Source organism: Balaenoptera musculus, chromosome 19 (assembly GCF_009873245.2).
Source record: "Balaenoptera musculus isolate JJ_BM4_2016_0621 chromosome 19, mBalMus1.pri.v3, whole genome shotgun sequence".
In the NCBI taxonomy this organism is placed as follows: domain Eukaryota; kingdom Metazoa; phylum Chordata; class Mammalia; order Artiodactyla; family Balaenopteridae; genus Balaenoptera; species Balaenoptera musculus.
The window spans coordinates 33,541,656-33,553,912 of NC_045803.1; positions in this window are offsets into that span (position 1 = coordinate 33,541,656).

The window sequence follows — 12,257 nt, forward strand, 5'->3', positions numbered from 1 at the left end:
CTGGGAGAATGGAATCAGTAAGATTCTTGGCAGTGGGAGAGATGGGAGCTGTTGATCCTTCAGTATGCTCCACATTGCAGGTCTCAAAGAGCTTTCACATTTTCTCATTCAGGATTCACAATCACTGTGCCAGGAGGAGGGAATTACCCAAGTTTCCAGTTGGAAACAGAGTGCCTCAGGGTGGGAAAGTCACTTCCCTAAAGCCGAACACCTGGAAAACGTGGGCAGGATTCCAACCCAGATCCTTCCAGCTCCAGGGTCACCGATCTCCAAGTCTGCATTTCTCAGCCTGGACCACGTGCTACCTTTATAGGGGACGGAAGTAGAAACAGTGATTGGGGCCAAGTCAAAGTCCGCTCTTTAAGAATGGAGATGCTGAGGTTAGTGCCCAAGACCCTGACTCTCTCCAGATTCCTCTTTAAATTTCTTCATGAAAAGAGGTCATGCGCGAACCACCAGAAACACTCTGTCTCCTCACAGGAAGGATCTAGCATAACCCAAGATAAGAAAGGCCTGATCAGAATCCTGCAGGGGCCGAGCAGACCTTACAGACGGTGGGCCTCAAATTTTCATCCTCTCTGGGCCACTTAGTACAGACTGCCAACTTTAGGTAAATTTTTAAAAACTTCGTCACAACGTTTTAAATAATTATTTAATTCTTTAAGGTTAATAATAATAAAATTTTTATTTTATATCTTTGAGAGGAAATTCATTTTCACTCTTACACCAAGGGCTCCATATCCAGGACAGTGACAGCATGAAACATATGTAGTTTTTCAACCTGTCACTTTCTATTTTTACTCTTTATTTACATTAAGTTAGAAAATCCTAACTCTCAAAGGACGTCTGAAATTGCAGCATGTTCTCAGGGCTCCGTCAGCTATTCAGTTCAGTGTATTCAGATTGAACGTGGACTCTAAAATCATGGAGAGATTTTTTTCACTGATGACTGTTCTCTGGTGCTCAGGGGCCTGCCCACCATGCTCAAAACCTGGGGAGTTGAAATTTTCTTCTGGAAAGTTGAAAGTTTCATTCTGAGAGATAGTGATGGTTGGATTTCTAGTCTGCTTGGTTTCTTTTCCCTCTGGAAGATATTTCTTCATGTCCCATTGCAGCTTTGGAAAATGTTTTTTAAACATGCCAATAAGAGCTTTACCACACTTCAGAAATCTCTTGTGAAATTGACAGGACAAAAAATATCAAGCATTTCTTCATTTATGTACCACCCATTTTCCAAGCATTGCTTCCTACTCATCCTTGGTTTGTTGAATTGTTAAGCAAAATATCTACTCACCCAAATATGTCATAGTTATTGCTCACCTGCTTGGGGTGACTTTTCTACTATACCAAGAGAACATCCTACAAGGTCTCTTGAACAGGAATTTTGTTGCTAGCTCATGCTGCCTTCTTTTTGAGTTATTTTTCATTAATGTCGCTCACTGAAGGCTTCCCAATCATGGTATGATGTCTGCTATGAAAAGCATAACTTTGAATCAGGCTTTTGCCATTTAGATATCTTCTCTGCTTAGGAAAAAAAAAAAAAGCAGGAATTTTAAATTCAAGAAAGCATTATAATGCCCTCATTCTAGAAAAAAAAATCTATAACTTATATACCAAAGAGGTCATTTTGCTTGTTTGAAAATGACAAAAATATTTTAATGGTGTCATGCCATGATTTGGAAATTTTATTTTCAGATATCTGTATTGGATTTGCAAGTTTTTCACGAAAGAGATCATCCATAGAATGTTTTAAATCTTCCTAGAAAGGTTTAAAATAGAATATCAGGTTTACCATGTCCTTAACTCCTAAATAGAGAACTTGTATGCAAGACTTTCAATTTTTATCAAAATGAAACACATTTCATTAGCCACTGGCCCCTGAAAATCAAATTACCCAATCAACAATCTTTGAGACAGACTGATAATGAACATTTGTACCACATGTAGCTGTGTCAGTGTAAATTTCCCTAATGAAAACCTTCTATTTTAAGTCATTTAATTTAAAAGGAACATTTAACAGATATATTTCTTTAAGTCAAACTTACCACACAACACAAGAGCTAGGACATTACCATTATCTTGTATTTTCCCTCTCTCTCATTCTCTTGCTCTTTGTTTTATAATAAGTTTATCCATGTGTATATATGCTTAAACTATATATTGAGTACATGGGCAAGAGTTTCTCTAGGCTGTGTATACTGGACGTAGGGTTGCTAGGTCAGAGGATGATATGTTAGGATATACCTGTTTTTAGAAGACAGTGCTAGACTGTTTTCCAGGGTGGTTGTACCAATTTATACTCGTACAAGCAGTGTATATGGGTCCCTGCCGATCCATGTCCTTTCCAACACTTGCCGCTGTCAGCCTTAATTTTTGGCCAATCCAATAGGTATAAATGATATCTCATTGCTAATTTGCACTTCCCTAATTATAATGTTGAGGATACTTTCCCACATGTTTATTGCCTCTACAAGTTAATGCTTGTGTCTTCTGCCCTTTTTTTTCTGTTGGGTTGCCTTCTGTTGGGTTCTTAGTGCTATGTAAGAATTCTTAATACATTCTGAATATTGTTCACTGTATTTATGGTGAATATCTTCTACCAGTTGTGGCCTTTGTTTTCATTTTGATTTCTTTGTGGTGTTTTGAATAAACAGAGGTCTCAATTTTAGTTTTAATAAAGTCAAATGTATGAACATTTACAGTTAGGGCTCTTTTGTCTTGTTTAAGAAACCCTTCCGTAGGTCAACATCAGAGATCTATTCTACTATATCATCTTCTCAAATCTTTTGAGTTTTGTTCTTCACACGTAAGTCCTCAGTCTGTCTGGAATTTTTTTGTGCATGGTATAGATTCACTTTTTCTCACATGGATACTCATTTGTGCCAGCATTATTTCTCCACAGGTCTCCAATGTGACCTCAGACATATATCAACGTTTCATTTGTGCCTGGGTCTGTTTCTGAGCTCTCTCTTTTGTTACACTAGTCGTTTTGTCTATGTCCCTGTGTCAATTCCACACAATTTTATTATAGTATTATATCATATTATAGTGTTATAGTATTGAAATATTATAGGGAATTCCCTGGCGGTTCAGTGGTTGGGACTCTGAGCTCTCACTGCTGAGGACCCGGGTTCGATTGCTGGTCAGGGAACTAAGATCCTGCAAGCCTCGCGGCGTGGCCAAAAAATATATATTATATATTTTTGTACAAAGCTATATATATAGCTTTGTACAAGTCCTATATCTAGTAAGGCAAGTGCTCTCACCTAGTTCTTTTTCTTTAGGAATGTCCTGACTATTCTTGGCTTTTTGTATTTTTAGAATCAACTTGGCAACTTCCACACACACAAGCAAAAACGAAAACAAAAAACACCTTCTAAGATTTGGATTAGAATTGCATTCCATCAATAGATCAATCTGTGGCTAATATAACATCTTTACGATATTGAGTCTTCTTATCCATGAGCACAATGTATCACTCAATCTCATTAGATCTCCTTTAAGATTTTTAGGTACAATTTTATGATTTTCTGCAAAAAGGTCTTGCACATCTTTGGATAGAATTTATTCCTAGGTGTCTTACACTTTTTGGTTGCAATTAAATGATGTCTTCTTTTATTATTCTTTTTAACCATTTCCCTCTAAACCATCATTATTTCTAATAATTTACCTTTAGATTCTTTCGGATTTTTCATGCAAAGAATTATATCACCTGCAAATAATGACAGTTTTGTTTCTTCCTTTACAGTTGTTATGCCTTTCATTTCTTGTCTTACAGCCTAAGACCTCCAGTACAAAGTTGAATAGAATCAGTAATAGCGGGCATCCTTGTCTTGGTCAAAGGGAAGGTTTCTAACACTTCCTTGTTTAGAATAATATATGATAATAGATTGCTAAATAGATTTACTTAATTAGTTAAGGAACTCCCCTTTTATTTCTAGGTTTTGTTTTGTTTTAATCAAAATCTGGGATTGAATTTTGTCAAATAATTTTTTGGTGTCAATTAAGATAATCATATGGTTTTTCTTCTTGAATTGGTTAGTGTGGTTAATAAAGTGTACAGAATCTCTCAAATTAAACCACTCTTGAATTTCAAGGATTAATGTTTTTTTTTTATACACTACTATTTGCCAATGTTTTATACAGGACTTCTGGCATCTGTGTTTGAGAGTTAGATTGGCTTATAATTTTCCTTTCTTGTTGTTGTATCAGTTTTAAGGCCCTGTGGAATTAGTTGGGAGATAGAAATGGTCTGTTCTCTGAAATTTTGCAGAACTCGTTTGAAAACTACCTCGTTCTGGTGTTTGCAGGGAAATTTTTAAAGCTGATTAATTTTTTTAGTGCTCCTAGGACTATACATCTTGATGTAGCTTTGGTAAGTTATGTTTTTCTAGGAACTTTTCCATTTTGTTAGTTTTCAAATTATTGGCATAAGGACTATAGTACTCACTATCTTTTAAAATCTCTGTTGTAAAAGTTAACATTCTTTTTTCATTCCTAATATTGTTTATTCATGCCTCTGTCTATTCTTTATCAGTTTCTCCAGAGTTCCAGTTTACCTGTGTTTTCAGACTAAATTTTTGTCTTTGTTAATCTCTTTGTCTTTCGTTTTTGGAGTTTTTTTAGCTTTTTTTTTGGTATCTTTGTATCTTTGTTTTTTAGCTTATTGCTAACATCGTTTTTTAGTACGAGCACTGGTTTATTACTTTGTGTCTTTGTTTTCTAGTTTATTATTCTCTACCCTTAGACTTATTATTTGTTTTCTTCTACCTTCTTTAGGTTTATTTTGTTTTCTTTTTCTAAAATTTCAGGCTGGACATTCAGCTCATGAATTTTTTTCCCTCTTCTCTAAAATAAGCATTTAAGACTTCGTATTTCCCTTTAAGTTCTACTTTCTTAGCATCTCTTAAGTTTTAAGTTTTGATACCTTGTGCTTTCCTTATCATTCATCTCTAAGTATTTTTATATTTCCATTATGATTCTTTTTTGACTCTTGAACTACTTAGAAGTGTGGATTTTTTTATTTTTTTATTTTTAAAAATTTATTTTATTTATATATTTTTGGCTACGTTGGGTCTTCGTTGCTGCTTGTGGGCTTTCCCTAGTTGCAGCGAGCGGGGGCTACTCCTTGTTGCGGTGCATGGACTTCTCATTGCGGTGGCTTCTCTTGTTGCAGAGCATGGGCTCTAGGTGCGCGGGCTTCAGTAGTTGTGGCTCGCGGGCTCTAGAGCACAGGCTCAGTAGCTGTGGCACACAGGCTCAGTTGCTCTGCAGCATGTGGGATCTTCCCAGACCAGGGCTCGAACCTGTGTTCCCTACATTGGCAGGCAGATTCTTAACCACTGCGCCACCAGGGAAGCCCAAGTGTGTTTTCAAATTTCCAAATGTATGACTGGTTTTATTTAACTTTTACTGTCCACTTCTAACCCAATTGGTTGGAGAATATCTGTGTAATAATGATTCTTCAAAATCTCTGAGGCTTGCTCTGTGGCCTAGTATATAGCAAGAAACTTTTTTTAACTGTTCCATGTTTGTTTGAGGAAAATGTAAACTGTCTATACCCATCAATTCACCTTCAGCTTGTTGACTGTTCTCTTCAAATCCTCTGTATCTCTGATTTTCTGTCTGCTTGACCTATCAATAATTAAGAAAGGTGCCTCCTGTTATGGTGACTTTATCAATTTCTTCCTATAGTTATAGCAGTTTTTGCTTTATACGTTTTGAGGCTATTTTATTAGATATACACATTTAGAATTGTCATATTTTCCTGGTGAATTGAACTACAGTTCTCTATCATTATTCTCTGTAGCTATAGTCTGTAAAGTTGCGGTAAACACTGAATTAATGAATATTGAACCATTGCTCTTAGGGGAAATATAAGGCTAGTTTCCTGCGAACCTCTCGTTATAACATTTTCATCAACTAATCAATACTTAATCTTGTTTTATGTGTGCTTCTGTCTAAAGGCACCTTATTTAATATATATTGTTTATTCATTAACATTGAACTTGTGGCCACATTGAACTTGTGGCCAACAGCACTATAACTCATGCCTGAATGAAGCTTATCTAATCCATGCATTTTCTCAATAAGGCACACCACAGCCTTCTTGCACAGAGGAACACTAGACACCAGCATTATGCTTGGGGACCATTTTAAACAGCAAAATCACCAACAAAAAGCACAAAAATACAAAAACCATGGCACTAAATAGACAACAAAAAGGATACTTGTTTACAGTATGAGCTAAGACAGGAGGGCAGAGCATGACCTTGTTCACCCTCAGCTGGGAATGTGTGTGTTGAGTGACTCAAATTTTTTGTCACTCTGTGCCTGCCTGAAAATGACTGCAAAGCACTGCAAGTATTTATTTTAGGGTTAAAATAAAGATCAATGAGTAGGTAAATTTGCAAATATAGAATTCATGAATAATATGTTTGACTATATTTATTATCTCTATCCCTAACAATACCTTTAATCTTAAAGTTTATTTTATCTGACATGAGTATAACCATGCCTGCTTTTTATCTGTTGATGTTTCTTTTTCCATGCTTTTACTTTTTTACTTTCAAACTTTCTGTAACCTTATGCTTCAGATATATCCCTTATAAATGGTACATTGTTGGATTTTTTTAAAAAAAGAATCCAATCTGGCAATCTCTATCTTTTTAACTGGCATGTATACTCCTTTTATATTAATTGGGATTATTGATATATTTGGAATTTTTTTACTATCTTCCTTTTTAAAAAAATTTGTTTGTTCTGCTTTTTCTGTGCTTTCCCCCCTTCTTTCTTGCCTTTTTGGCTTATGTTTTGTTTTGTCTATTCCACATTTCCTTGCTACTGGTTTGAAATTTTTACACTCTATTTCTAATCTTGTAGAGGCTACCACTCAAGTTACCTCGCCATGCACATTTACCTTCATCACCTCTAACAATTTTTATATTAGCTCCCCCATGATAATACTGCCACCTTAAAATGCTTCCATTTTAATCTCCCCCTTATGATTTACATGCTATCCTCATTCTATATTTTAGCTTTTTCTTTAATCCCATACATTATACTTTTTAAATTATTATGATTATGATTGTGATTTTATTCAATGATTGTTTGCATTTAAGTAATATTTATTATATTATTTGCTCAGTATTCCTTTTTGTATCTTAGACTTTATATCTACATCTTGTATCTCTTCCCCAAAGAACATCTTTTAGAAGTTTCCTTAGTACAGATTTCTTAATGACAAAAATTTATCAGGTTTTGCTGGTCTGTAAATGTCTCTTAATGCGCATTTCAGGAAAACATCTGTTTTCTTGAAAAACAGTTTTGGTGGCACACAATTCTAGGTTGAGAGTTATTTCCCTTGACCCTCAGAAGGTGTTTTTTCCCTGTTTTCTAGACTCCATTGCTTTGAGAAGGGTTCCCTCAACCTAATTGTTGTTTCTTTATAAATTATCTGTCCTTTCTCTCTGGCCCTTTTTTTTTTTAATAACCCATTAACTTTAATTAATTAATTAATTTATTTATTTATTTTTGGCTGTGTTGGGTCTTCGTTACTGTGTGAGGGCTTTCTCTAGTTGCGGCAAGCGGGGGCCACTCTTCATCGCGGTGCGCGGGCCTCTCACTATCGCGGCCTCTCTTGTTGCGGAGCACAGGCTCCAGACGTGCAGGATCAGTAGTTGTGGCTCACGGGCCTAATTGCTCTGCGGCATGTGGGATCTTCCCAGACCAGGGCTCAAACCCGTGTCCCCTGCATTAGCAGGCAGATTCTCAACCACTGCACCACCAGGGAAGCCCTCTGGCCCTTTTTAAGACCTTCTTGTTTTGAGTGTACTATGCTTTCACTAAGGTGAGTTGAAGCATGAATTTCTTTTTATTTATGCTTTTTGACGTATGTTGTACTTCCTGGCTTTGTGTTTTTATGTTTTCTTATAGATTCTGGAATGAGCTCAGCTATTATGTTTTCAAATATTGCCTCTTCTTCAGGCTCTCTATTCTTTACTTCTGGGACTCCAAGTAGACATATGTTAGACTTTCTTATTCTGTCCTTCACATCTCTTATTATCACTTTGTTTATATTTGTATCTTTTGGTCACTGTGCTGCATTCTGGGTGACTACTGTGGATACATATCCTAGTTTACTAATTCCCTCTTCACCTGTGTCTAATTTACTATTCAACCATCCTCTTGAGGTTTTTTCAGTTCAACAAAGAAACATTTTTATTCTTTGAATACCCATTTTTTTTTAAACATCTTTATTGGAGTATAATTGCTTTACAATGGTATGTTAGTTTCTGCTTTATAACAAACTGAATCAGTTATACATATACATATGTTCCCATATCTCTTCCCTCTTGCGTCTCCCTCCCTATCCCACCCCTCTAGATGGTCACAAACCACCGAGCTGATCTCCCTGTGCTATGCAGCTGCTTCCCACTAGCTATCTATTTTACGTTTGGTAGTGTATATATGTCCATGCCACTCTCTCACTTTGTCACAGCTTACCCTTCCCCCTCCCCTTATCCTCAAGTCCATTCTCTAGTAGGTCTATGTCTTTATTCCCGTCTTGCCCCTAGGTTCTTCATGACCTTTTTTTTTTTTTCTTAGATTCCATATATATGTGTTAGCATACGGTATTTGTTTTTCTCTTTCTGACTTACTTCACTCTGTATGACAGACTCTAGGTCCATCCACCTCACTACAAATAACTCAATTTCGTTTCTTTTTATGGCTGAGTAATATTCCATTGTATATATGTGCCACATCTTCTTTATCCATTCATCTGTCGATGGACACTTAGGTTGCTTCCATGTCCTGGCTATTGTAAATAGAGCAGCAATGAACATTTTGATACATGACTCTTTGAATTATGGTTTTCTCAGGATATATGCCCAGTAGTGGGATTGCTGGGTCGTATGGTAGTTCTATTTTTAGTTTTTTTTTTTTTAATTATTTATTTATTTTCATTTATTTATTTATGGCTGTGCTGGGTCTTCGTTTCTGTGCGAGGGCTTTCTCTAGTTGCGGCAAGCGGGGGCCACTCTTCATCGCGGTGCGCGGGCCTCTCACTATCACGGCCTCTCTTGTGGCGGAGCACAGGCTCCAGACGCGCAGGCTCAGTAATTGTGGCTCACGGGCCTAGTTGCTCTGCGGCATGTGGGATCTTCCCAGACCAGGGCTTGAACCCGTGTCCCCTACATTGGCAGGCAGACTCTCAACCACTGCGCCACCAGGGAAGCCCTATTTTTAGTTTTTTAAGGAACCTCCATACTGTTCTCCATAGTGGCTGTATCAATTTACATTCCCACCAACAGTGCAAGACGGTTCCCTTTTCTCCACACCCTCTCCAGCATTTATTGTTTGTAGATTTTTTTGATGATGGCCATTCTGACTGGTGTGAGATGATATCTCATTGTAGTTTTGATTTGCATTTCTCTAATGATTAATGATGTTGAGCATTCTTTCATGTGTTTGTTGGCAATCTGTATATCTTCTTTGGAGAAATGTCTATTTAGGTCTTCTGCCCATTTTTGGATTGAGTTGTTTGTTTTTTTTATATTGAGCTGCATGGGCTGCTTGTGTATTTTGGAGATTAATCCTTTGTCAGTTGCTTCATTTGCAAATATTTTCTCCCATTCTGAGGGTTGTCTTTTCGTCTTGTTTATGGTTTCCTTTGCTGTGCAAAAACTTTTACGTTTCATTAGGTCCCATTTGTTTATTTTTGTTTTTATTTCCATTTCTCTAGGAGGTGGGTCAAAAAGGATCTTGCTGTGATTTATGTCATAGAGTGTTCTGCCTATGTTTTCCTCTAAGAGTTTTATATGGTCTGGCCTTACATTTAGGTCTTTAATCCATTTTGAGTTTATTTTTGTGTATGGTGTTAGGGAGTGTTCTAATTTCATTCTTTTACATGTAGCTGTCCAGTTTTCCCAGCACCACTTATTGAAGAGGCTGTCTTTTCTCCACTGTATATTCTTGCCTCCTTTATCAAAGATAAGGTGACCATATGTGCATGGGTTTATCTCTGGGCTTTCTATCCTCTTCCATTGATCTATATTTCTGTTTTTGTGCCAGTACCATACTGTCTTGATTACTGTAGCTTTGTAGTATAGTCTGAAGTCAGGGAGCCTGATTCCTCCAGCTCCGTTTTTCTTTCTCAAAACTGCTTTGGCTATTCGGGGTCTTTTGTGTTTCCATACAAATTGTGAAATTTTTTGTTCTAGTTCTGTGCATACCCATTTTTAAGGTCTCTGTTTCTCATTGTACCTTGTTGGTCCTCATCTTTGTCATTTGCATCCTTTATTTCTTTAATCATTTCGTGTATATCTGTTCTATATTTGGTATCTGACAATTCCAGGATCTGCTATTTGAGAGGTAGAGGAACTCTAAATATGTTTTCTGTGTTATCAGCTAACTCTTGGACAAAGTGGCTTGCCTTCCCAGTGCCTTTCTAATGATGGGAGTTAGTTTCTTCATCTATGGGTGTCCTCTGGATCTAAACTGGAGACCCTTTCTTCCAGAGAGTTTCTTTCTGCCTCTGGCCACCAGAGGGCGCCACTACCAGGGACTGTGGCTTGGCTTCCCACCCTCTCTGCCAGTTAAGTATTTTAATAGCTGTGCTGCTGAGAGCATCTGCCTCTAAAGCAACTGCGTTAACAGCTCAGGCCTCAGCTCACTTTTCTTGAAATCTTCTCCTAAAGCTTGTAGGAGCAAAGATCAGTCACAGGGTGTGTCCTCTGTGCTGTTTTGCAATGAGAGGCTCCAGACCACCCAATCTGCAGTGATGCTCAAAACCGAAAAGGCCTGAGCTTTACCACAGACCACAGGTTAGAAACTGGCCCCACGGACTCCTAGTAGAGCAAAATGTAACTTCCAGGTAGTCGTCATGGTACTTCCTATTTCGCTTTTGGATTTATTTGTTGCTGTTGTTTGGTTTTCTTCACTTCGATTTTTGGCTGCTTTCTCAAACTCATCATGTTCTCAGATTATTTATCCCAGCAGAAGTGAATCACACTTGGGTTCCAGTCACTCCTTTTCTGAATTACAGTATTTACACTTCTATTTTTCATCACTGTTTTTATACTTCACAGAACCTCTTTTAGCCATCCCCTCATTTTTGTGAATTGGGGCTATAACACCGCACAGGCCTGGTATCCTCACAGGCCCAGGGGTGGATCTGTGGCCCCACGCAGGCCCCTCAGATCCTCCCCTCCCTGGAACTCAAGTCTTGAGCCAAAGGGCAGAAAGACCAAAACAGCTGGAGCCACTGGGCCAGGCCAAGGGCAGGCCCTGCTGGCTTGGCTGACACATTGAGGGTTCCTCCCGGACATCCAGATCTTCTGTAAACTAACTCAGATCCCACCAGCAATCTTCTTCACTGAGTAAGAATCAGAGGCAGTTTCTGTTGCTTCTGACCAAAGAAAACTTGACTGATCTACTGGTCTTGTGCTTGGAGGAGTATCTTTTATGCCTAAGAATTTTTATTACATGTCTGGTAAATGACTATTGCCTAATAAGGTCTCTTTAACAATAGAACAACAGAGGAGTTCCCTGGTGGTCCAGTGGTTAAGACTCTGTGCTTCCAATGCAGGGCGCAGGTTTGATCCCTGGTTGGGGAACTAAGATCCCACGTGCTGCATAGCGCGGCCAAAAAAACAAACAAAAAACCCCAATAAGAACAACAGCAGTCACTGACAAGCACTGATATTCTCCCACTGCAGTCCATAACTGGGTGACACACATTATAAAACAGTTGCACCGCGGCATCACTTCCATTCCATTCAATATCACATTCCATTCAACATCAAACCTTTTTGAAATTTTTTTTTTACTTTGAAATTTTAATCCCTTTTATTTTCATCAGTTCTTCATCACTGATCTTCTATAGATGCCAATCGTACTTCTTACTATGGCCTACTTTGTAATGCAATCATAAGTTGCATTTTCCTGATACAAACACATTTTATTTGCATATTAAACAGAAAGGAATATTCACCACTTCCACAAAGAAATACACCCTCACACTTTTCATGAAACATGCAACCTTGTCCATTGATCTTCCATTTCCTAATTTTTGATAGAGACTTAGGTACAAAAACTATTTCATGTTCCTCCTTATACGACTATGAGAAAACAACAAGACAGGTTTGATGCTAAAACACCACTGATATTTGTCAGCGTTGTAGTTGTAGTGGAGGTGAATCGGGAGCAGTGGGAACTGTGGGGCTGGAGAACAGGGACCCTATTTTAAGGGGGTA